General features: G+C 39.3%; 1 protein-coding gene across 4 annotated transcripts in view; it reads left to right on the top strand.

Annotated features, from left to right (window-relative positions):
* The first annotated feature begins 18,503 nt into the window (after positions 1 to 18,503).
* Positions 18,504 to 24,152, top strand: part of kank1.S (KN motif and ankyrin repeat domains 1 S homeolog) — a 98,247-nt gene continuing 92,598 nt past the window's right edge. For 2 of the 4 annotated variants that reach the window (XM_018243827.2, XM_018243826.2), the window contains exon 1: positions 18,504 to 18,726. The gene's annotated coding sequence lies outside the window, so the exon portion shown is untranslated. Of the gene's footprint in view, positions 18,727 to 19,068; positions 19,344 to 24,152 lie in introns of those variants that run through there. The other 2 variants (XM_041580141.1, XM_018243828.2) reach the window with 1 other exon arrangement.

The raw sequence follows: 24,152 nt of genomic DNA, 5'->3' as shown, positions 1-24,152 counted from the left end.
AAAAGATTGGAGTTATATTGAACAAGAATGGGCAGACTACCCAATTGAAAATGCACTATGGGATGATAAGTGGGGAAAGACCAAAATGATAACACAACACCCTTTAATAAATACTACCCTTAAAGTATGGCATAAGATTAAAATAGATATGCATCTGACCCGGGCTCCATATGTATTACAACCATTGATGCTTAATCCAAACTACCCCCCAAGTTTGGAAAAAGGAATATATCAAAGGTGGGAGAAATGGGAGGAAAAACCCACAAAAATCCGAGACTTGATCAGAGGAGATAAGATCATACCTCTACAGGAACTACAAGAAAGGTGGGGGAAACATCCTAGGGATATATGGGGATACAACCAACTATATTATTTTATCAGCATGAAAAGAGAGAGAAACTGGGACAGACCGCTAACACAATGGGAAGAGATAATAGAAACTGACCCAGACCTGTTTAAACCTCTCTCAAAGGTATACGATATCCTTCTTAATTCAGGTGAATATAAATTACCATCGTTCTGCCGTTCCTGGGAGAAAGAACTGGGAGTTAACATACCAGAACAAATGTGGGTGAATATTTTTAAGCAAGGTAATAAAAAGGCCAGGGCCTCAAAAATGAAAGAAGCAATTTATAAAATAATCACAAGGTGGCATTTAACCCCAGCAAGGCTAAATAAAATATACCCACAAAAGCAATACGGGTGTTGGAGATGTAACGATAAAGTTGGAAACCACTTACATATGTGGTTAACTTGCCCAAAATTGAAGGATTACTGGGAACAAATCCTAGAAAGCGTAAAAATAATCACATCAGTCAATGTACAGATAGAAGATCAAGTAACTCTGTTACTAAATGTAAATCTGGAGAACCACAAGATACTAGATGATACACTCACCTTTTATCTTATCCAAGTAGCCAAATCTTTAATCCCAAAACACTGGAAATCCAAAGAACCTCCTTCATTCAATGAATGGATGAGATCAGTAGAAGAAATAAGACAGCTAGAGGAGTTAACGTATATATATCATATATATATATATATATATATAGTAATAGTGCAACTTATTGGAAGATATGGACCCCATGGTATAGATTTAGAGAATCATTAGACCAAAATGGAAAAATAAGAGGGGAATAAAGTAGCAGTAAGCAAAAGAAACTATGCATGGAGAATAAATATGGAACAAATGTTGATGTTGAAATGGTTATGAACTGCGGGATATATGACTAATACACCACCCTCCCAATGCCCCCCCTGTATTTATTTTATGTACCCCCTCCCCCTTTATTTTGAGTATTGTCTAATTTGTATTTTTTTTTTTTGTGTGAGGAAAAAAATAAAGAAAGAAATTTAAAAAAAAAAAAATGTTGTGCGAAAGACAAAATCTGAAAACAGTCTGTTTAAAATTCACAAAAGTGGAGATAGAGGTTTGTGTATTTGGCATTTATTTATTGTAGCAGAGTTATTTATGCTGCAGGCCAAGCTTCCATGTGGTTGTAGCACCCCCAACATATCCCTTTAAATGGTAGTCCCATGCCTTTAAAAATGGGTGTTGGTCTGGACAGTCTCTCTTTCTTTTAAAAAAATATAGAGTAGGTGATACCATTTATTATCTGACTGAGTAGATTAAAAAATGCAAACTTTCGGGACTACTTAGGTCCCATGCCTTAAGCAGTCCTGAAAGCTTTTTTTTGTTTCTCTGTTGCTCTCTCTATGTATATATGTATGTACAGTAAATAGTGAAAATTCAGTTTTTAATATTTGTATATGGCTAAGTATTTGGGTGGATTTCAGTAAACATCACATAATCCAAAGGTTTTGAATGTCTTGCCTTCTAACATGATATATTTGCAAAGCTATGACTTAACTGAGCTGAAGGGCCCTCCAGTTTTTTGTTTTTTTTATAAAACTAAAGAGAAATTAATTCCTTTATCTGTTTTCTCACTTTTAATAACCTTATTTCTGTAATATATGCACTATTCAAAGTGATTCATTGTCTTCCACATACAAACAGATTAAATTGTAAATTCTATTTGGCAAATTCGCCAGCGACGGCTTCGCCGCCTTCACCACCTTCGCCACACTTTGCCAGGCGCAACTTTGCACATACAATTCTAATTCACTAATTTGCAAAGTGCCGGCGCTGAACGCTTGTGAAGTTGTGCTATCATTACTACGGCAGGCAAAGCGAAGTTGCGCTAGCGTTAGATAATTTGCATACGGCGGGAAGTTAAAGTTGAATGGACGTATATGTTGCAGCAATTACATTACAATACACAAGGCCAGGGAACCTTAATCAAATAAAATAGAGTTGTTATATTGCCCTACACATGTGCCCACAGTATAGTTTATGTGCCATATGTTAGGAAATGTAGGGGGGGAGGAGGGTACCCAAAAAAAATGTACAATCTTTTTCAGCCTATCACCCTGTAAAAAGGAAAAGACGCCAGCGTTTTTTGGGACTTAGAAAATATTTAATGTACCAAGTCCTATCTACTCGATTGTACTTCGCCTGGTCTGAGGTGGTGAAGGCAAGTCTAGCGATAGAGGTAATGTTCAGTAAAAACAAAAACTTAGTGAATTTGCATAGTAACGCTCTTTCGCCTGAGCGAAAATACGCCTGGCGTTAGAGTGCGAAGTTGCGCTAGAGTCTATCACCTTCGTTAGCGTTATTATGCCAGCACCCGTTAGTAAATAGGCAAAGTGCCGAAATAATGTCATGGCGAATTTTCGCCAGCGTTATCCACTTCACCCTGTAGTAAATTTGCCCCCATATGTGCATGTATGATTTATATTTTTAATCTTATTTTTAGACCTCTAAAAAATGTTTACTGTCACCGTTATTCAGAAACCCATTTATCCAGAATGCTCTGAATTACGGCTGTCCCCCTTAGACTTCATTATAGTAAAATAATCCAGATTTTTAAAAATGATTTCCTTTTTCTCTGTAATAATAAAACAGAACCTTGTACTTTATCCAAACAAAGATATAAATTATCCTTATTGGAATCAAAACCCGCTTATTGGGTTTATTTCATGTTTACATGATTTTCTAGTAGATTTAAGGTATGAAGATCCAAATTATGGAAAGATCCGTTATTTGGAATACCCCAGGTCCCAAGCATTCTGGGTAACAGGTCCCATACCTATACCATATTGTCCCAGGTGAAGCCTTTGGTGGTCCAATGCTATGTTTATGCAAGAAACTGTATGCGTAATGCAGACACAGTTTTTAAACTGCTAATTTTTTTGTCATGGAATGTGTATTCTTGCTTTTTGCAGAATTTCACATAAGCCGTAGCCTATTATGCATCAATATATTATTAAGGAGATTTATACAGCGCTATTAATAAGCATAGGTACTAACTAGCAACCATCTGATTGGCTGAAAAGGTGTGACTGCCATTGTACTGGCTCAAGAACTACTTCACACACAGACACATAAAAAATTGTATTACTTTAGCATTGTGTAAATATATATATATATATATATATAAATGTTCTGGTTTATTTTTATCACCGGAAATTTTTTCTTGTTACATATTTTTTCTCTTTAAGTTCACACTCACGCCTATATAAGTTGGCATAGAAGATATACAGAAGAAAACACGTGAATTGGCCAATGCAACAAATAAGGAGCCACCTGATGCCAAAATGCTTCAAATGTTGCTTCAAGGCTCTGTAGGAGCCACTGTAAACCAGGTACATCAGCACACGTCACTGTTATTTTGTCACACCAGTGGACTGGTTTCTTAGGGGTATTGAAGGATTTGAGACCCCTTACTGACCATTTAAATTTTAGATGCTAATTTTAAATTTTAAATGCCAATGGTTGATTCCTTACAAAGCATCCTAAGACCTTTGCACAAAGCTTAAAAGAAAAATGAGTAAGGGATGAACTTCTTCATATTATTAAGTCATCTTGAAAATATTTTCTCAGATCTTGAAATAACTATTCTAGTGCCCGCTGGTTCATATACTGTATATTAGCTGGGGAGACTTGCAATTAACACCTGTCTTGAGGAGTTGTTACTTTTTGTGTTGCACTGACACACTCAACTGACATGCACCTAATACACACTATTGACAATAAGGGGCAGATGTATCAAGGGTCGAATATCGAGGGTTAATTAACCCTCGATATTCGACTGCCTAATTAAAATCCTTCGACTTCGAATATCGAAGTCGAAGGATTTTGCGCAATTCGTTCGATCGAAGGAATAATCGTTTGATCGAACGATTAAATCCTTCGAATCGAACGATTCGAATGATTTTAATCCATCGATCGAAGGATTATCCTTCGATCAGAAAATTGTTAGCAAGCCTATGTGGACCTTCCCCATAGGCTAACATTGGCCTCGGTAGGTTTTAGGTGGCGAACTAGGGGGTCGAAGAAATTTTTATAGAGACAGTACTTTGATTATTGAATGGTCGAATATTCAAACGATTTTTAGTTTGAATCGTTCGATTTGAAGTCGAAGGTCGTAGCCGAAGGTCGAAGTAGCCAATTCGATGGTCGAAGTAGCCAAAAAAAAACATTTGAAATTCGAACTATTTTTCCTCTATTCCTTCACTCGAACTTAGTGAATGGGCCCCTAAACCTGTTTTTTGGAAATGATTAGATTCCCAGCAAACCCAGTCAATTGTGGGTAAAAACATTTTTTTGAATCTGTTCTTATATCTAACATGTTACTTTATGGCTTACCATATACTAAGAATGCAAAGTTCAAAACACAAGTAAAATGCTGCATTTCCCCCCCACTGAATTGCAGTGTAATTGTAAAACCACCATATTTTCCACCAATTTAGGTGCAACATTTTGTTGAATATAGTAAATCATATGCAACTGTGTCTGTGAAAAAAAGGGTGTTACATGGACAAGACATGAGTGTGTATTTATCCCTTTGTTAATTTGTTGTCATACCTTAGGAAGGGTTCTGCCACAAATAAGGCACTGTGCTGGTAAGTGCAAGGCAGCCTTGTTCTTAGTTTTCCCCACCACTCATGACAATAGTGCTTGTGTCTAGCAACTGCAATGGTCTATATGAATAAGTGACAACACGTGGTGGTGCAAGGGGTGCCCAGTACATACCACTCACATAACCTACAGGGGTTCTCTGTGCCTCATTTATGTTAATAGTTGCAACTGGTGTATGGTATTTTAACACATACTGTACAAACTTCCCAAATTTTTGTACTTACCAAGAGCACCTATAATAGTAAATGAGGCCTGCATTCCTGGTTTAAGGGCAATATAATTAATGCCATGCAAAAAAAAATCGGCGTTGTAAACAAAATGCTGCAAAACTTTACAATGTTTTTTTGTGCTGAATAAGTGCATATTTTTGTACCTTATATGGTCAACAAATATTATTACAAAAATATTTAGACAGAATATTTATTACATAAATATTTATTACACAATACGTGATGTTCTTTGACCAGTTTAAATAAGTATCTTGTATGTGTGTTATGTACAAAATGGACCACTAGAGGTTGCCCAAGTTTTGCTGAAATTCAAAGTCTTCTGCTTCTTATTCACTAAGAACAAGTGACTTGAATGGCAAAAAAGCAAATAAAATATTACTTGAAAAACCACACAGGAGCAGGCTCTTTCCTTGCAACATGTGAATTTAGTTTATGTTCAATTAGATATACCTGTAGTTAGTTGGTTAGTTAGTTATAACCAGCTTTCTTTTGACAGGTGTGGTAATTGAAAAGAACAAAATGCTCATCACAACTGACCAGAGAGAATATCAAAAAGAACTCAAGAAGAACTATAAGAAACTGAAACAGACTTTGCAACCCATGATTGAACGGAAAATCCCAGAGCTATATAAGAATGGGGTCAAGATTAAAGAGAAAACTGTTATTTTCCAGATGTTTACATTGTAAAGTAACCCTTCTTCCAGTTTTCATTTAACTCCTGCCAATGGAAGCCACTGCTCTCCTCAGAGCAGTCGTTATGAACCATTATGGAACTACCTATTCAAGGTGCTTATACCAAGACTACATCATTCTGGGGCCCTTAAATACAATAATTTGTTTTGTTTGCGATTTACTTAGGCCCCAAATATAGAGCTTTTTCAAAGCCACAGGTGGTCATATGGATTTCTAATGATGGTTGTAGCTTAATAAATGCAGTTGAATTGAATTTACTTATAATGGATACATATAACCTTTTGACTGGTGAGATCAACTTCTTCTAAACTTTGTTATTTATCCAGTAACGTAACTGGAGGGGGGTGGGCCCTGATGCAGGACGTGCCGCAGGGACCCGCCACCCTCCGTACCAGATTATTTGACCCGAAATCGGCCGACGCGAGCTGCCAGGGGGCCCTGAAGGGGTGCGGGCCCTGGCCCAATTGCACCCCCTGCTCCCCCCGGTAGTTCCGCCACTGTATTTATCTGATGTACATATTGAGAGATCATGGGCCTTGTTATTATTATTAGGTATTTATAAAGGACCAAAATATTCTGCCGGGTAAATGGGTATATACATTGAACACATAGATTTAAATACAAAGCAGCCAATAACCCTAGCCCTGACCAAAATAGCTATACATTTTACAGAGGATTGAGACAAGTTAAATCCCACCTACTCAAGGACTCACATTCATAGTGCATTAATAAACATTTTCACTGATCACACAGATGCCTTCCTTTCTGGATGAAGTTTCTTTTACTTTTGGGAGCGCAAGCAGTATGGTGCTGCCCACAGGGTGGAACAGGGCCAGAGGGGCACCAGAGAAAACCCAGTTGGCCCGGCCACCCTAGGCCCCCTGCCTGCCCAGGACTAGGGCAGAGGCAACGATTTTCTGGTGCCGAAAATGGGGAGGAATTGTAAAGGGGTTGGGAGTTGCCACCATGCATATAAGCAACTACAATCATACGCAATGCTGTATTTTGGTCAGGTGCTGATTTAGGCACCTGGCCTCTGAGCACCCCAATGGTGTATGCTCTAAATGTGTATGGCATAGTGCTCATGAGCGGAAGTGACCTGACACACACACAGATTACATCACTTCTGGTTGCTCTTGAGCCCACGTGTACCTGCCACCCCTCCAGCGCAAGATTAAATGAGGAAGGATGTGGTGGAATATATATATATATTTTTTTTTTAAATGTATTTATTTATTTTTTTGGTGAAAGGGATAAGCACTCAAGTGCCTATATGGTAAATACGGCTCTGCAATCATTGTAGGCAAAAGCTATTTTTACACTCTCCATCTTATCCAATTGTGTGGCTGTACCAGGACTTGCATTTTGGACAAAGACAATCCATAGCTGAAGCTGAAGAGAGGAGCAAAAGAAGCATTGCTATGTTCAAAAAAAAGTTCTGACATTTTAAACTATTGCATTCCACCCTAGGGCAAGCTACACCAGAGAAATAACGTAGAGTGATGGCATGCCACCCTGTTTGCAGCACTCTGTAAGATGCCTGATCAAATAGGTGCAAAATACAGTGCAAATAAAGTACAATTAATTGATATTTCATTTACAGTGCAATTCCTTTAGAAAACATGCAAGGTATTAAAAAAGGGGAATTGAGCACTGCCTAATGCCAGTCACTAACGTCTATTTTGCCTAATGAATATCCTATGGGAGGAGTACCCAATCTTTTTAATTTGTGAGCAACATTAACATGCAGAAAATGTTGGAGAGCAGCATAAGTATGCAAAACAATTCCTTGCGGGACCAAATATGGGCTGTGATTGGCTATTGGTAGTACCTATGTGGACTGACAGCTTACATGGGCTCTGTTTGGCAGTACATTTGGTTTTATGCAACCAAAACTTTCTACCAAGTCAGGAATTCAAAAATAAAGACCTGCTTTAAGGCCACTGGGAGCAAAGCCAATGAGCCACTGGTTGGGGACCACTGTCCTAGGGGGTACCCACCAATTACAGAAGACAGACCTCCCAGGAACTGTGCTCACATATATTACTTCCCTACTGATAAATATATGCATAAAGCTTTAGCTTTGAAGTTTTTAAGCTGCTTAAAAGGTGGTAGAGTGTCTAAAAGGGCCCTTTGTAGTATTAACCTTAAAGGGAAAGCTGTGCTTTGCGCAGTAATTCATACTGTTATAATTTTAATGGCATGTCTGTGTTCTGTACAAGCTAGAACAAAATATAGGGTTTTTCCTGTTCCTACTTAGTTAAATCTTGACCAGCCTCTGCTGCTTTCAGCTGATCACAACCTAATGACACCAGACAAGGACCCTGATCACAAATCACTGCTTTCTAATTGGTTTATTACACTAATGAGAAGTCTTACTGCTTTCAACTGACCGCACCCTAATAACATCAATAATACACTCTGATCACAGCCTGCTGCTTTCTTAGTATTTTACACTAATCAGATTTCTTTAAAAAATGTTTAGGTGAAAGGTAACTTTGTATAAGTCATGATGTGGAACTGCACTCACTGTAGATATTAAATAAGTATAACACTGAACTGAATAGAACTAAATAACTATGCACTGGATAGTGCACAAGAAAATGTAAGGTTCTGAAATCAGTCATTAGGCAGTGAATGTTTTCTCTACTCCTGGGAATTAATTTAAAAGGGAATTTCAACTTTACACTAACTTTTAGTATGATATACATGGAACTATGAAACTATGCTAAGCAACTATTCAGTTTGGTCTTTTTTTAAATCTTTTTTAGCCTTCCCAATATGCCTACTTACCAGTGACATAACAAGGCTGCACCAGACCCTCCACAAAAAACTTCAGACAGGCCTGGAGCACTGCAGCTCCTACTTTGGAACCTCAACTCTGCAATGGCAGTGGATGTCATCTTTTTGGACTTTGCTGAAGCTTTTGATATAGTACCACAAAGAAGGTTAATGGTTAAATTGAGGAATATTTGCCTGGAATATAGTATTTGTACTTGCATAGATAAGTGGCTGAAGGATAGATTACAAAGAGTGGTGGTAAATGGAACATTTTCTAATTGGACCAGTGTTGTTAGTGGAGTACCGCAGGGCTCTGTACTAGGTCCCTTGCTTTTCAACTTGCAATGACCTGGAGGTGGGCATTGAAAGTACTGTTTCTAAATTGTGCGGAACTACAAGTTCCATGCAGGATGCTGCCACTTTGCAGCGTGATTTGATTAGAAAACTGGGCAGCAAACTGGAAAATGAGGTTCAATGTTGAAAAATGCAAGGTTATGCACAAAAATAATATAAATGCAAGTTACTGTATACACTAAATGGCAGTGTGTTGGGAGTTTCCTTAAATGAGAAGAGTCATGGGGTTTTTGTAGATAACAAGTGTTACGAACGGAGTCCCAAACCCAGAACTAGCTCTAGCGGCTCACTCTTCCACCTATAACAACCACCTTTGGCTTTGGGAGTAGCCCTCTGCTACTCAGGTGCCACCAGGTCTTAAAGTGAGAGGACCAGGGAGAAAGTTCTGGGCAGGCAAGGGAACCGATCGTTGTAACTGGAATGGAGAACAAGGAGTGTGGTCGAGGACCAGGCCGGGTCAATACCAATCAGAAGAAGCAGTACAAATTCCCAAGACGAGAGAGTAGTCAAGGTCACAGGCCAAGTCAAACACACCAATATCACAGTACATAGCAGGATCCAAGTAGTTAATACACAAGCAAAGGTTAGGACATGCAGCAGACTAGACAAGGTCAGGGACAGGCAGGATCAGGACTCAGGAACAGAACACTTGGAAATCACACCCGGTAAATAAAGCATTCGAAAAATTATTATATGATCCCCTTAAATATTTATATATAGTTATCATATCACCCCTTAAGCATCTCTTCTCCAGCGTGAACACAATTTGTTCAGTCTTTCCTCATAGCTAAGATTTTCCATACCTTTTACCAGCTTAGTTGCCCTTCTCTGTACAGCACATTCTAGATGGGGCCTTACCAGTTCTCTATACAGTGGAAGAATGACCCCTTCCTGCCATGAATAAATGCCCCTTTTAAAACAGCTCAAGACCTTATTTGCCCTTGATGCTTGCTACAGCCAAGTTTATCACCTACAAGGACTCCAAGGTCTTTTTCCATAATGGATTTGCCTAGTGCATTAAGTATATAAGTGGCTTGGATATTTTTACATCCCAGGTGCATGACTTTAAATTTATCAACATTGAATCTGATTTGCCACTTAGCTGCCCAGATTGCCAGTTTGTCAAGATTGTGTTGCAAGGATGCCGCATCCTGGATGAAATTAATTGGGCTGAATAGTTTTGTGTTATCTGCAAACACTGATATATTACTTACAATACCCTGCCCTAAGTCATTAATGAAAAAGTTAAATAAAAGTGGACCCAATACCGAGCCCTGTGGGACCCCACTAAAAACCTTACTCCAAGTAGAGAATGTCCCATTAATAACCACCTTCTGTACCCAATCCTGTGGCCAGTTTCCTATCCATGTGCTAACAACTTAATTAAGCCCAACAGACCTTTGACAAATTATTAATATGGGCATTTTCAGTGTAATATGTTTTCATACATATATCAGTAGTGTTTTAAATTTGCCGCGCGTCAAAAATTTGTTGTCCATAGACTTCAATGCATTTTGGCGAATCCGTTTCATGATTTTTTTGAAACAGGTCATAATGCCCATCACTACTCACAACTGAAAAACTCACCCACTTCCTAATCATTGCTATGGGATATTTAGAAGTGTATTCAGTGGTGGACTGCACCCCCTCAGGGACCACCGGAGCTTCTGGAAAGGAGATTGCTTTGGGGGGGGTGGCTGCACTTTCTCACCAGGGCCCCACTGTCAATCCTTACGTTACTGAGTGTAAAAGCTGAAAGTTAAGGTAAAGACACACAGCAATTATTGTCACAGCTACAAAATAAAAAATAGTGATAATTGGCTTTGCTAAGACACCACGTGTGTTTTGGCAGAGACAATTCTCAGTATTTTCTTTGGAAGTTTGTTTTTTTTGCCAATTTGTAGCCACAACAATTACTTTCTACAAGTAGTTCAGTGTGTCTTCACCCTTATATTATTGACCATTTAATAAATTCACTTCTAAAAAATCCAATAGTAATGAATAGAAAGTGAAGGTTTTTTTTGGGGTAAACTCTAACCTCACATTTTTATAAATCTGTCCCTTAGTGTCTTCCACTTTGGAACCATATTTGCAGTATTCACATAATAATAAGAGTATAAGAGTATAATAAGAGTATTTAAAAACATGTTAGATCAGCCTGATCATCATGGTAACAAGTGGTTCACTTTTTTTGTCTGAAGGGTAGACTTTAAAGATGTGAAAAATATTTTTTTAAACCGATAACTTTTTATTTAAAAGTGCTGCTGAATATAAGAAGCTGTGCTGACACAAGACCATGTTAGAGCGACCGTTACTGTCTATTTACCCTTAATTATCAGTGTTGTCAACTTACCTGGTACTGTATTGATGTTTTTTTCTGAATGAAAGCTTTGCCACAGTATCACAGTATTATTTCATAGTTTTGGAATATTTTTTATTCAAGATGCATGATATTTTTGAGAATTTTTTTAGAATCAATGCAAGTATTTAGACGCCACTTTTTAGCTCAAATAGCCTGTGCAATTTTATATATTTTTGGCATTGAGATAAAATGAATATCCTTGATCGGACTAGTCTAGATGTAAAATGTCTGTACCTCAGATAATATTTACTTTATAAAAGTACAAAGTATACCAAAAAAAAGTTAGAATTTCTCCTGTTTATATAGTGTTGATGATTGTTCATGTAACATGTAACTTTTTTAACAAGCACTTAGCCAGGGGAAATCATCTCAGAAATTATAGAGATAATATATTCACAGGCATTTCTACTGTATACACTGGATATTGGTTACATAAAACTGGAATATTTTTTTACATTAGCCCATTTCTTGTAATATAATGAATATGCCAAATAAATATAGATGTCATTGGACTTTTCTTCTCAATGTATGATGATAATATAATATTATTTATTAGCTTACATTGGTCATATTCACAGTAATGGGAACTTTATTAATACTGTAGAAATTGACTGAAGGCAGCTGTTATCTGAGGGAAAACTGCCTTTGTAACCAGCTTTTAATGTGTTTCAATTTTATACCTACATAATTTGGTTAAACTCATCCAGAGATATCTGTGTTGAATTTGCTATGAACACTTTCCTAGGGGCAACAAAAAAAGCATTATCGTTGTGGAATAGGAGAAGGTCTATAGAGAGATAAGTAATGAAAAGTAACAGTAATTATAAAATTGATGTTTTACAGACCAATAGTTTCCTGGCTGCCAGTGTAAGTGACCCCCATTTTAAGGCTGGAAAGAGGAAGAAAAAGGCAAATAGTTAAAACTGTTTAGACCAACTGAAAAGTTGCTAGGACACAATATAACATACTAAACATTAACTTAAATGTAAACTACATACTTAAAGGAGAACTAACCTCCCCACTGACCCCCTCCGTTGGCCCCCTCCCTGCCTCCCCTGCACCCCAGAATTCTGTCTCCTCTTGAAATAGTGATCGCACATACAGAGTGAGCACTGAGGAGCTCACGGGCGCCACAGGAGCGGCATAATGGTGTATGTGCAGTTGGAGGAATCTTTCCATTCACAACAATGGCGCATGCACCAAAAGAGCCGGAAATTGCCGAAGGGGAGAAAGAGGACACAAAGGTTACCGTAGAGAAGAAGATGGCAACCGTGAGCTACACTGTGCTCAATCTGAATGTGCGGTCACTATTTCAAGAGGGGACAGAATTCTGGGGCAAGACTGTGCAGGGGAGGCAGGGAGTGGGGCCAATGGAGGGGGCCAGTGGTGACTTAACATCGCGGGGGGTTTAGTTCTCCTTTAAGCATTATTGCCTACAAAATACAGTTTAAAACTTGATTCTAGAGAGGATGTCCAACCAAAAAAATTTTTTGCTAAATATATGAAAATATATAAAATATATAAAAATGAAAAACTATATTATTCCATTATACATTAACTACAGATTTATCAATGCTTTTCAAGTTATCTGTAAATGTAATTGCAGCTGAAAGCAGCATTTGTTTCTCCCTTCCTGTTCTCTTGTCTTTCTTCTCTTTCAGTGAGCAGAAGTCCAGATATGTTAATGCTGCATTGTTTCAAGAGTCAGAACCAGAAATGCAGAGAATATATAAAAAGTCCAAGAGAAATTGCTTTTCCATTTACAAATAGTTTTCAAACCATTGAACTTTTTTAATAAACGTATATATTGGAAAGTTCCTTAATTTTTTTTATTATGGAAAAAAGGGTTTAGGTAGAGATCGACTTTAGTTATGAGAATGTCCAAATATAAAATACATTGTAATCAGATAACAATCTAAATCTTAAACTGCATTAATGCCAATTATACCTAAACCGAAAAGGGTAGGGCTGAATATACAAAACATCTGTCATAGCTTTGTGCTTTTTATTCTGCTGATGTCTGTAGTGCTTTGTGAGAATATCTGGCAGTATGATAAATGTGCTCTAGGTGTTTGGGCAAAGAGAGAAAGAAATCTCAGCATACATGTCATTTGCATAGTAATACAATGCATGTTCATATAAAGAGCAGAACAGATGTCACTTTGTGTGTTGAAAATGTCTACAACCTTCATGGTTGCAAAAAGTTCCCAGCCAATGTGCTCCGTGCATGAATCAGATTCAAGGGTAACGGACAGCCGATACAATATTTACATTGCAATGGCTCTATATAGGTGTACAAAGACTTTATATCAGCCAGGTGTTGTTGATCTAACACTACACAGATAGTTGAAGGTTGACCATTGCTGCTTTACAGTAATAACTAGAACAGTAATTTTAAGCATTACAGCTGTCAAGGGATAAATGGCTACACCAAAGATACAAATTGGTTTATTTAAAGGGATACTGTCATTGGAAAAAATGTTTCCAATTAATAGTTCTATTCCAGTAGACTTCTGCACTGAAATCCATTTATGGCAACTAATATAAAAGTCTTTTAAATTTAAGTCTGAAGAAGTCAGATAAGGAGAGAGTAAATTTAACAAACTTGGGAGATATCCAGCTAGACTCTTCAGAAAGGCAGAAGGAGGATGAGAAGGCGGATGACAATGATGAAAGATTTATTTGACCACACCTTGAATAGTTTGGGAGCAGAACAACAACCACCGCTATATCAATCATACCACAAAATACAAGTCCATGTCTGGACAAGTTTAAGACTCCACAAAATCAAATGATCTGAATGGAGCATTGGCCTTAGTATTCTTAGAATTTGGACAATAAGAGACGACTAATTAAATTCAGAAAATAGGTGGCCCTAGTGAGGGTTTAGTAAAATAGTTATAATCCAGATTCTAATAATCAATATTTAAATGCAACTTCTTTATTATCAATGGCATAGCTACTTTCAGCAGGGGAGAATTTCCTTGAGAAGAACAAAAGTGATGAGCATAGTAACAAGAAGGCTTCTGCCCACATATCTAACAGAATCTACTTCCACCATAAAGGGATGAAACGTTGTTGGGTGGACCAGGACTGGGGCAAAGGTATAAACTTGTTTCAGTCAATAAAAGGTGGACTGAGCTTAGAAGGCTATTTCATTGTTTGATATTTTTGGATATTAATTGAACATTTTGGTAGACACTGGAGGGTACACTATGGAAATTAAAATGGAAGATTACACTATGGAAAAGATCATGATTTTTTTACCTTATCTTCTGACTGCTTTTTGTATTCATGCAAACTCCCCATCCCCCTCTTTGTCAAGAAGTATGCAGTGATTATGATTCTATTCATGTTAGACCATTAAAATACTCTAAAAAACTATTCAAAGCTAACCACCCTAAACTTATCAGAAAGCTAGCTAAGGACTTCCCAAACGCCTTCCCTGAACTCTGTGCCGGCTAAAATGAAAAAAACGCTGGCCCTAATCACATGCGGCGATTAGTTTTCAGAAGTCGCCCGAAGTTGCCTCACGTTGCCTCCGCAAAGACGAGGCAATTAGTCGCCAGGCGACCAAATCTCCTCAAAATGCCCAGTGTGGCCTAACCCTAAAGGGTTAAGTCAAGTGCACATTTTTAAAACTGTTTAGCAATTTGCTAAATTATACAGATACTGTTTTTGTCAAAAATAACGTTTGCACGGTCCCTGATATCAGTTTCATTTGTTTTCCCTCAGGTCAGGATTTAAATGTGATGGAGCTCAAGTTGCCCATTGCCTGTCACATTTATTTGCTGAGCATGAAACCAAGCTGATGAAAAATGGACTGGGTATTGCTGTGGCTGCAGTTTTTGGGATTTTTATCCTTAGGTTTTCCACGTTACTTGACATTCCTACTCCTTTCACTCCTACCAATTGTGTAACATAAAGCTGGATCCAGTTCTGACACCTTGTCTTTTTTTTAGCAGGCTACTTTCCCATAAACTAGGCCAGTGATCCCCAGCCAGTAGCTCGTGAGCAACATGTTGCTCTCCAACCCCTTGGATGTTGCTCCCAGTGGCCTCAAAGTAGGTGCTTATCTTTGAATTCCAGGCTTGGAGGCAAGATTTGGTTGTATAAAAACCAGGTGTACTGCCAAACAAAGTCTCCTGTAGAATGCCAGTCCATATAGGGGCTACCAATAGCCAATTGAATCCCATATTTGGCACCCCAAGAACATTTTTCATGCTTGCGTTGCTCCCCAACAACTTTTAGATCTGAATGTTGCTCACGGGTTCAAAAGGTTGCAGATCCCTGCACAGGAGTTGAAATTGGCCTGCTGAAATCTGCAGCCTGAAAATCTGCCCCTAAGCAGGCAATTGCCTCCTCTCCTGCACCTGGAACTATGTAAAAAAACCTTATTTCCTTTTAAACAAATATTGCCATTTTTATTTGTAACCACAAGTGGATACTATGTATATTCAATTGAAGTAATTGCCTCATATGTAACAATCATGATTGAACCAATTACGCTAATTGACACAGCCACCCACCAACCTAATAAAAAGGTTTCACAAGGTTGTGTGGGTAACTGCCCCTGAGGAAGTATTTTTATATACGAAACGCGTTGGGCTAATAGTCCTTTTATAATAGTTTACTACAATAAAAATTTGTTAACGCAAATACCACGGAACCTTTGTTTGATTCCACAAAGTACCTAAGTAAGTATCAGCAGAATAAACGCTGAATTCTTCAGCGTTCACCACGAGGAAAAGAGCCGCACTTCCGGTGTACGGCAGAAATTGCAATGACTGTCTGCAACAGGAGCCTTCTACTCTTACATCAAGAACCGGTGGATCTTTCACTACCCGACCGGTATAGCGATAGAAGAGGGCAGCCGCACCGAATTACAACACTTCGGTTCTTACACGCTCGGTTTGAAAACCATTCCGGTAAGCAGAACTCTCACCCTCCCCTACTCACGTGCCGGCGATTCTGCACTATCCCTGATTTTTCCCGTTAGGTACCGCTACCGAAATCCAACCGACTAAGCCAAGGATAAAGCCGCTAGAACCTTCAATGCGCAAAACCTGACCACTATATGTGAGTAGAACGTGTAGCGAAAGTTACCCTTAATATAAGGTTAATACACTATCGGGATTTCTTCTCTTCCTACTTTTAGGTATTTAAGTGAATCATTCTAATAGCGCACTGTTTCCTGCTCGATTTTCTATTGTATTGGCTTGAGTGCATGCACTTGTGGCTGATTTTGGTGATGAAATGCAATACTTTCTCACTAAAATCAGTTGAATGTGCCTTCATCAAAGCCAACACAAAGATTTTGGGTGCAGGCAGGAATGGAGGCTAATGTTTGTATAGGGGCTGATTTTCGGCCTCTGTATTTCAGCCGCACTGTGACACTACCCTTACACTCTGACATAAACTTTGATGACCTGGTTGTTCAGTATTTCAAGCCTGACTTTGGTATCAAGCAAAAAGAGGCTTCTAATTTCTCTTCCAAAGCACATTTTTTGGTTTGCTCTCTTGCCCCATGAACTTGAGGGTGGGATTGGAATCTATCCATGTATTGTAGCGAGACGGACTGCTTGGTTTTTGCATTGCTTGTAAATATTTATCATTTTAATAACATTGGGATCAACCATCATTTTTACCAGCCAGGCAGGTAAAATACCGGCCAGGTGGCAACCTGAACCTCAAATGATATTAAAACTGATGCAGTCAATTTAGTGCTGATTGGGACTATAACAAACTTTATTGTAATCTGATTGTCCAGACCTTTGGCCTTCCATGTGGTGATAAACCACAACTCTGCCCTGCCCCCCTCCGTACGCAATTTTCCACCTGGATTCCAGTGGCGCGCGAGCTGTCGGGGGGCCCTGAGGGGGTGCGGGCCATGGCCCGCTCGCACCCCCTGCTCCCCCGGTAGTTCCGCCACTGCTGATGAGTGCTGCTACATATTGCCCAGTCTTGCTTGCTTTTACCAATGTAATATTTAACAAATGGCATAGTGAATAGAGGAAGATTATAATGGCAATGCATGCTATAGAAATTGTGTTGGGAGCACTAGGCAGTTTCGGACTGGCCCTCCAGGATACCAGGAAAACTCCCGGTGGGCCCAGGTGTCAGTGGACCCTCATGCTGCTTAGCCTGTTTCATGGCCATTTTTATGTCAACAAAGAGGTTAAATAGATGGAATAATAGATTATAGTATAGTAAAGAAAATAGACTAGGAGAATAGAGGTTGAGTGAGGAGATGAAGAATAATAGTTCCAAGAACGGCCCCTAGTCTAATGTTTTTGGGTGGGCCCCTGGTGTCTCAGTCCGACACTGGCACTAGGCAGGTATCAAGCAGCATGAGCAAGGCTATGTCTCCAGGAGAGGGGTGGTGAGGCAAGTGCAGCTAAACACCTTATCCATTCCTCATACATTATTTAGCGTTTTAAAAAATGCATAGCCCTAGCGTGGAGCATACCTCCCAACTGTCCCTTTTTCAGAGGGACAGTACCTCTTTTGACAGCTCAACCCGTAGTCGCTCATTTGTACTGGAAAGTCCCTCTTTTCTCTGCACTGAACAGCCAGAAAAAGAAACAACGTTTTTCACTTAATTGGCTTTTAGCAGAGAGCCCAGAACAGCTAACAGGTGCAAATAAGATACTTTGTAACAATTTTGAGACACAAAAACACAGTTTAGATAAGGAGAAATATTTTCAAACTTTCATAACCTGCCAAATTTTGTAAAAGAAACATGGTAATTAGGGGGTTTGGCTACAGAAAGGGGTGTGGTCAAAAAATTGCTGCGCTACGTGCGGCAAAAAATTTTTTGTCCCTCTTTTTACTTCCAAAATGTTGGGAGGTATGGCGGAGTCATTAGCTCCAGCAATGTGTTATCAGTGGTGCCTGATAAGCCAAACAAGGTAGGCTCAAAGCAGCTTTCCTTTGTCAATTGTCATGCCATGATGCCTGAATCCCTAGCCCTCACCCTGGGCTCAGGCAGGGCATCCCCCTCTAGCCTTTCACTGTTAGTGCTGATCCTCCCATTAGCTTCCCCAGAGCCTGAGAAAACCCGGGCAAGAGGGCAGGCTTGTTAGCGCTGAGCTGCGCATGCGCGTGTTTGATATGGCTGGCTGCTGGGGAGAGGTGCACATTGTATTGTGCGGAGGATGCTTGACTTTTGTTTCAAGTGAGGAGAACTTGTAACAGCCTCTATCCCGGAATAGTTTTCTGCCCATTATAGTAACTGTAACTCCCTACTGGGCGGCACATGAGAGCCTGTGTGACAGCAAGCTCAGCCTGGCGAGGGATAACTGGAGGTGGGTGGAATCACCGAGGTGAGTTCATTCTGTGCGCTCCTCTTTGTGCGCAAGCCTCCAGGGCATATGCTGACAGCCTGTGTACAGCAGCCAAGTGGGGGGAATTGAGCAAATGGTGTAGTCTGGTCTGGGTGTTCTGTAGAGCCGACTGGTTCACTTAGGCGTGCCATCCTTGATGGGGATGTGTGTGTTGGACATACAAACTTACTATATTGCCCTCGCAAGTAAGTCCGGCCACTAGTTCCTGTAAACGTGTAGGAATCCCCTCCCCTACATGCTTTTCAATTGAGCTGTCCCATTATATATATGGAATCCCCACACACCTGCTGCAGAAAGCCCTAGGGTGCAACTATAGATGCAGCAGGTGACACCGGAGCTGAGAAAGTCATGTTGCGGGGGGAGACGTGACATGGAATAAAAAAAATACGTTTCTGTTTGCTGCCTGCAAACACAGGGCTGTTTGAACAACTGAGGAAAACTATTCAAGCGCTAAAGCGAAGAGTTGACCATATTTTCTGACGTGTATGCGTGAGAGACAACACAGACACTATGTACATACTTGTCCTATTCTCTGTCACAGGGCAGTGCTGCTCTATATCCCACTCACACTAAAGTGGAGCTCCATCTAAAAAGAGGTACTTTTGAATAATGATTATATTCATTAAAAGGATTCTAGTGTTTTTAAAGGTATTTTGCTAGTGTGAATGCCATTTAAAGAACTGTCTGCACTGCTGGCTCTGACTCCTGAAATAGTGTAGCAGAAGCCAGCTAGGGACCGTGAAGGACAAGTGACTTGTGCTTATTTGTTTCAAGACTGCCCCCTCTCTCTCTCTCTCTCTCTCTCTCTCAGCAATCTGAGACTCTGCCTATTTGTAGGGAAATCTGAAGCCAAGGAGAGTACCTACCTGTGAGCTTATTCAAACTGGAAAGTTAAGCACAAACATATATTTATTTTCTAGCTAAGATATAAAATTGCTTTTGCAGAATTCATAGTTTGAAACTTTAAATAAATAGGTACCAAAGCACATTCCAAATTTTGTTTGGATGAAGCAGAAATTCTCATTGAGTGCCCTGTAAGGGTGGCTATTTTGTAACGTATATCTTTCAAGCATTGTAATCGGATGCACATAATATTGACTCAACTGCTCTCATGTCATTGACCACTGTGACCTCTGATCTGCAGGTATCTGCTTTGTTAATGCTTACTGACATACTTAATCGGTTTTCCAAGGAACATTCCTAAAGCAAACACAGGAATACAGTTATTCACTGTTAAATGTAAAGTGGTTTGCCTTAAAGTTAACTGCTTTAGATTAAATAATCATTTGTACTGGTCTTCCGGGATACCAGGGGCTCTCCAGGTGGACCATATTGCAGATCAAATTCATCTGAGTAAGGTGTTACATCTTATGTGTGCGAGTGGATGTCAGGTTCCCATGTGGACCATGAGGACCAATCTGGGTCTGCAGTGGTTAAGACTATTTGCTTTTTTGTATTTTTTTTTTATTTTAATAAACTGTCTAGTCACTGTAAATTTTATTTAAAGGAACTGTAACACCAAAAAATGAAAGTGTTTGAAAGGAATGACAATATAATGTAGTGTTGCCCTGCACTGGTAAAACTGGTGTGTTTGCATCAGAAACACAACTATATAAACAATCTACTATAGTCAGGTGGGCAGCCATTCAAGCACAGGAAACACCGCAGATAACAACTTCTGAAGAATTCCATTGTATACTACAGTGTTTATCTGTTGTCTGCTGTGTATCCTGTGCCTTTTCTCTATCTTCAGCTTTGAATGGCTGCCCACATGGCTACATAGCAGCTTGTTTGTATAAACTATGGTACAGTTTCTGAAGCAAATACACCAGTTTTACCTGTACCGGGCAATGTTACGTTTGGTGTTACTGTTCCTTTAAGACAATAGCAAGATCCTGGAGATTCTTGTCAATAAACCTTAACCAAGTCAAGGTAACAATAGATTGGATCTTGGTAAATGAAAAGCTAGTCAGTATTGGCTTGGATAAACATTCTGCTTTTAGGAAGTTTTGGTAAACTTGGAAAGATTATAGTTTATAGAAAGATTATAGATAACATGCACTTCTGTCTATCTTATTTTGAGATGCAATAGATGGTAACCAGTCATTTGCACTATATTTATCTCACAGTATTGTGTGCAAATCCCAACTCCCTAAAAGTGGCCATAGACGCACCAATATTATCGTATGAAAGATCTTTCATACGATAATTGGTGCGTGTGTGGTGTGAGACAAGGCAGTGGTAAAAAGCTGGGATATCGGTCGTCTCATCGATTGGGCAGGAATGAAAATATTGCTTGGGCACCTTTGATGGTGCCCTAACATCGTAACCTTAAAGGAGAAGGAAAGGTTAAAACTAAGTAAGCTTTATCAGAAAGGTCTATATAAATACACCAGTAAACCCTCAAAGTAATGTTGCTCTGAGACATCTGTCAAAAGAAACACTGGATTTCTTTCCTTCTATTGTGTACACATGGGCTTCTGTATCAGACTTCCTGTTTTCAGCTTAAACCTCCAGGGCTTGAGCATGCTCAGTTTGCTCCTCTCTCCCTCTCCCTGCTGTAATCTGAGCCCAGAGCTATGAGTGAACAGGGAAAGACTCGGGTGATGTCACACCAAGCTAATATGGCAGCTGCAATCCTAAACAAACAGAGAGAGCTTCTACAGCTGTTTATTCTGGTATGGTAAAGCATTCTGCAGAATAAATATAGTATTATATCTTGCACTTTTATGGCTAATCTATTGGCAATAAACTGCATCGGTTGCTTTCATTCTCCTTTAATGCTGAATCATCAGATGGAGCTAAATAATAATTTTTGTTTTTACCTACATATCTGACAATTCAGCTCTTGTTGGTAGAGTGGACGAAAGATCTTTCGTACGACCAGTGGTTGTGGGAAAGATCGTAATTATAGCATGTATGGTCACCTTTAGATATGTGTAAAACCTAGCTATACCCATACTGATTCTATTGTTTCATACAATATCCTATATGTGTATGTTGACCCAACAATTCCAACTAATATCCATGTACTATGAATATTGGTTGTTTCAGAGACTGTCCATATATCCCTGGACAGTATTATCTGCTGATGTACCATATCTGCCAGTGTATGCTCCACTGCAGCTGGAGAAATTGCAATTGTTCACTGCCTTAATAAACAGAACCATTAAAAAGGCAGACTTGCAGTGTGAGCCCTTTGTATGGTATCTGCTCCTAAATCCGTTGGATACATTTGTAGATTGTCCTCTATATGGTCACTTTAATGTAAAAAGTGTGTTTGCCACTTACCTGGGTGCAGGCAGGAAGACAGGAAATGCTGGGTGATCATAGGGACAAGACACGGACCACCATGTGGGTGAAGATGGAGGGGGGGCATCCTTGAGGGGTTTCCTTTGCTCTAAATTCCACATGCAAAAGCCACATCTTATTTTAAAAAAGTGTATACCATTCTGTTTGTAAAAAGAGTTAAGCATAAGACAAAATGTTTGCAGATGAAATTGTGAATTTCTTATTCCTATGAACTTCACAATTTCATCTGCAAACACATCCAGAATGTGAAAAAAGTTGTATTGAATTGGGCATAGTTGTGTAGCACACTCATAAGCAGTTTCATGGCTTATGCACAATTTTACTACACTTGTGCAGCTCTTTAAGCAAATAAACTTGCACTTTACCACTTTAAGTGGTAAATAGAGGAAATGTGGCAATGAAATTGCAATTCATTCATCCTTAAACCATTATTTATCTCCCTAGAGATCTTAGAACTGAGCTAGTCTGAGCTACTATTTACTCCATTTAGTAGCGGTCCATTTCCTATAGATTCATATAATCCATGACGGAAGAGTTAATGAGGCAAGAAAGACACACAAAGAAAACGAAGTGAACACTTTCTAAACAGCATGTGTAACGCCCATATGGTGCCTTGCAAAATTATTTACCAACTCTTTCATAATATTGCAAAACAAATCCTACAGTAACATTTTTATGTGGTATTTTTTATTTCAAAGCCCTGAAACTCAAAATTATTTTTTGATTATGTTGTTTGGATTAGTGGCGCATATGTTGAAAATTATTTGACTTATGCTGACCCCCCAACCCAGCCAGCTGCATCGTGATGGTTCCTATGGCCACCCTCAACCTGCCCACCTCTGATGTCACTGGGCAGGGTGAGTGCGAGTAACTAAATAACAGGTGCTCAGTTTCAGTAATGGGGTTGTGATTGGTCAGGAAGGGTGTGGGCTGGTGGTGGATATGTGCTGGGATCTGTTGCTGGGTGCAGTTGATCCTGCAGCTTTTAGGCCAACCCACGCATCACTATTTTGGATAATTGCTCAATTCCCATGCGTTAATGTTAATTGTTCAACTGCTTTTTAGAGCAATGACAACTTTTATTGATATGTATGTACCACATTTGCTTGGTTTTAATAATACTTATTCTTAAAGGGCACCTTTAAGCAAAAAAACTTTTTCCTCAACCAAAGGTGCAAGCTAGTGGAGCCAGCGCTGGGCCACCAGCACCGGGAGCTCCCGGTATGAGCAGCCATGTTGGGGCACACACATTCTCATAATGAGTGAATTCCGCGACTTGCGGATGTGTACAATATCAGAAGTGCATTATGTGTTATGCATGACATGGCTGCTCACAATGGAAGCTCCCTCACTGTGCAAGTGGCCTAGCGCTGGTGGGGGCAGATTTTTAAAAAGAGTGTGGGCTCAATTAGCCCGCACCTTAGGTTGGGAATAATATTTTTGGTCAACAGGTTCCCTTTAAGATCAGGCCTTTGACTGGTCGATCGCAGCACCTATTTGCTCTTGAGCTTCTTTAAGAAAAATTTGCTGCCTCTACTAGGTCCAATGGAGTGGCATGCCTTGGTACAGTCGTACCCCCTTCAACTCCCCTGTAGTTGTGCTAGTGATACCTGGAAGTTTGCAGTCCTGCAGCAATAGGACATATGAAGACTGGGTAATTTTTACCAATGCAGTATTGTATATAAATAAATCACATTTAATAGTCCACTGCAAGTTAGCTGAATGTTAATTGTATGCCTAGAAGAAAGAATTACACTTTCTCGCTTAATGTGGTTATAATATTGATACTTAGGGCACAGTGCTCAAACAATAGATCCACTATCCAAGTTAGAACTGGATTGTCAGCTCTGTACAAATGTTATTGCCAGTATAAATTATGCACTGTGAATTCATGAGAAGTGAATGGGCTTCAGTGTTTAAACTAATACAAGCTAGATTTTGTGACCTGCTGGTATAGTTCTGATAATGGACTTGCCTCTTAAATGGTGCCCTGTTTGCTAGTGTATGTATAATTAAGGGTTGTGGAAGTTTAAATTTTGAAGGGTTAGCATACAATTTAATTCTGTATTGGTTGTTTCTGATCTGATTGTTAT

The sequence above is a fragment of the Xenopus laevis genome, chromosome 1S (genome assembly GCF_017654675.1).
Source record: "Xenopus laevis strain J_2021 chromosome 1S, Xenopus_laevis_v10.1, whole genome shotgun sequence".
NCBI classification, from domain to species: Eukaryota; Metazoa; Chordata; class Amphibia; order Anura; family Pipidae; genus Xenopus; species Xenopus laevis.
This window is presented reverse-complemented; position numbering and strand designations above follow the sequence as displayed.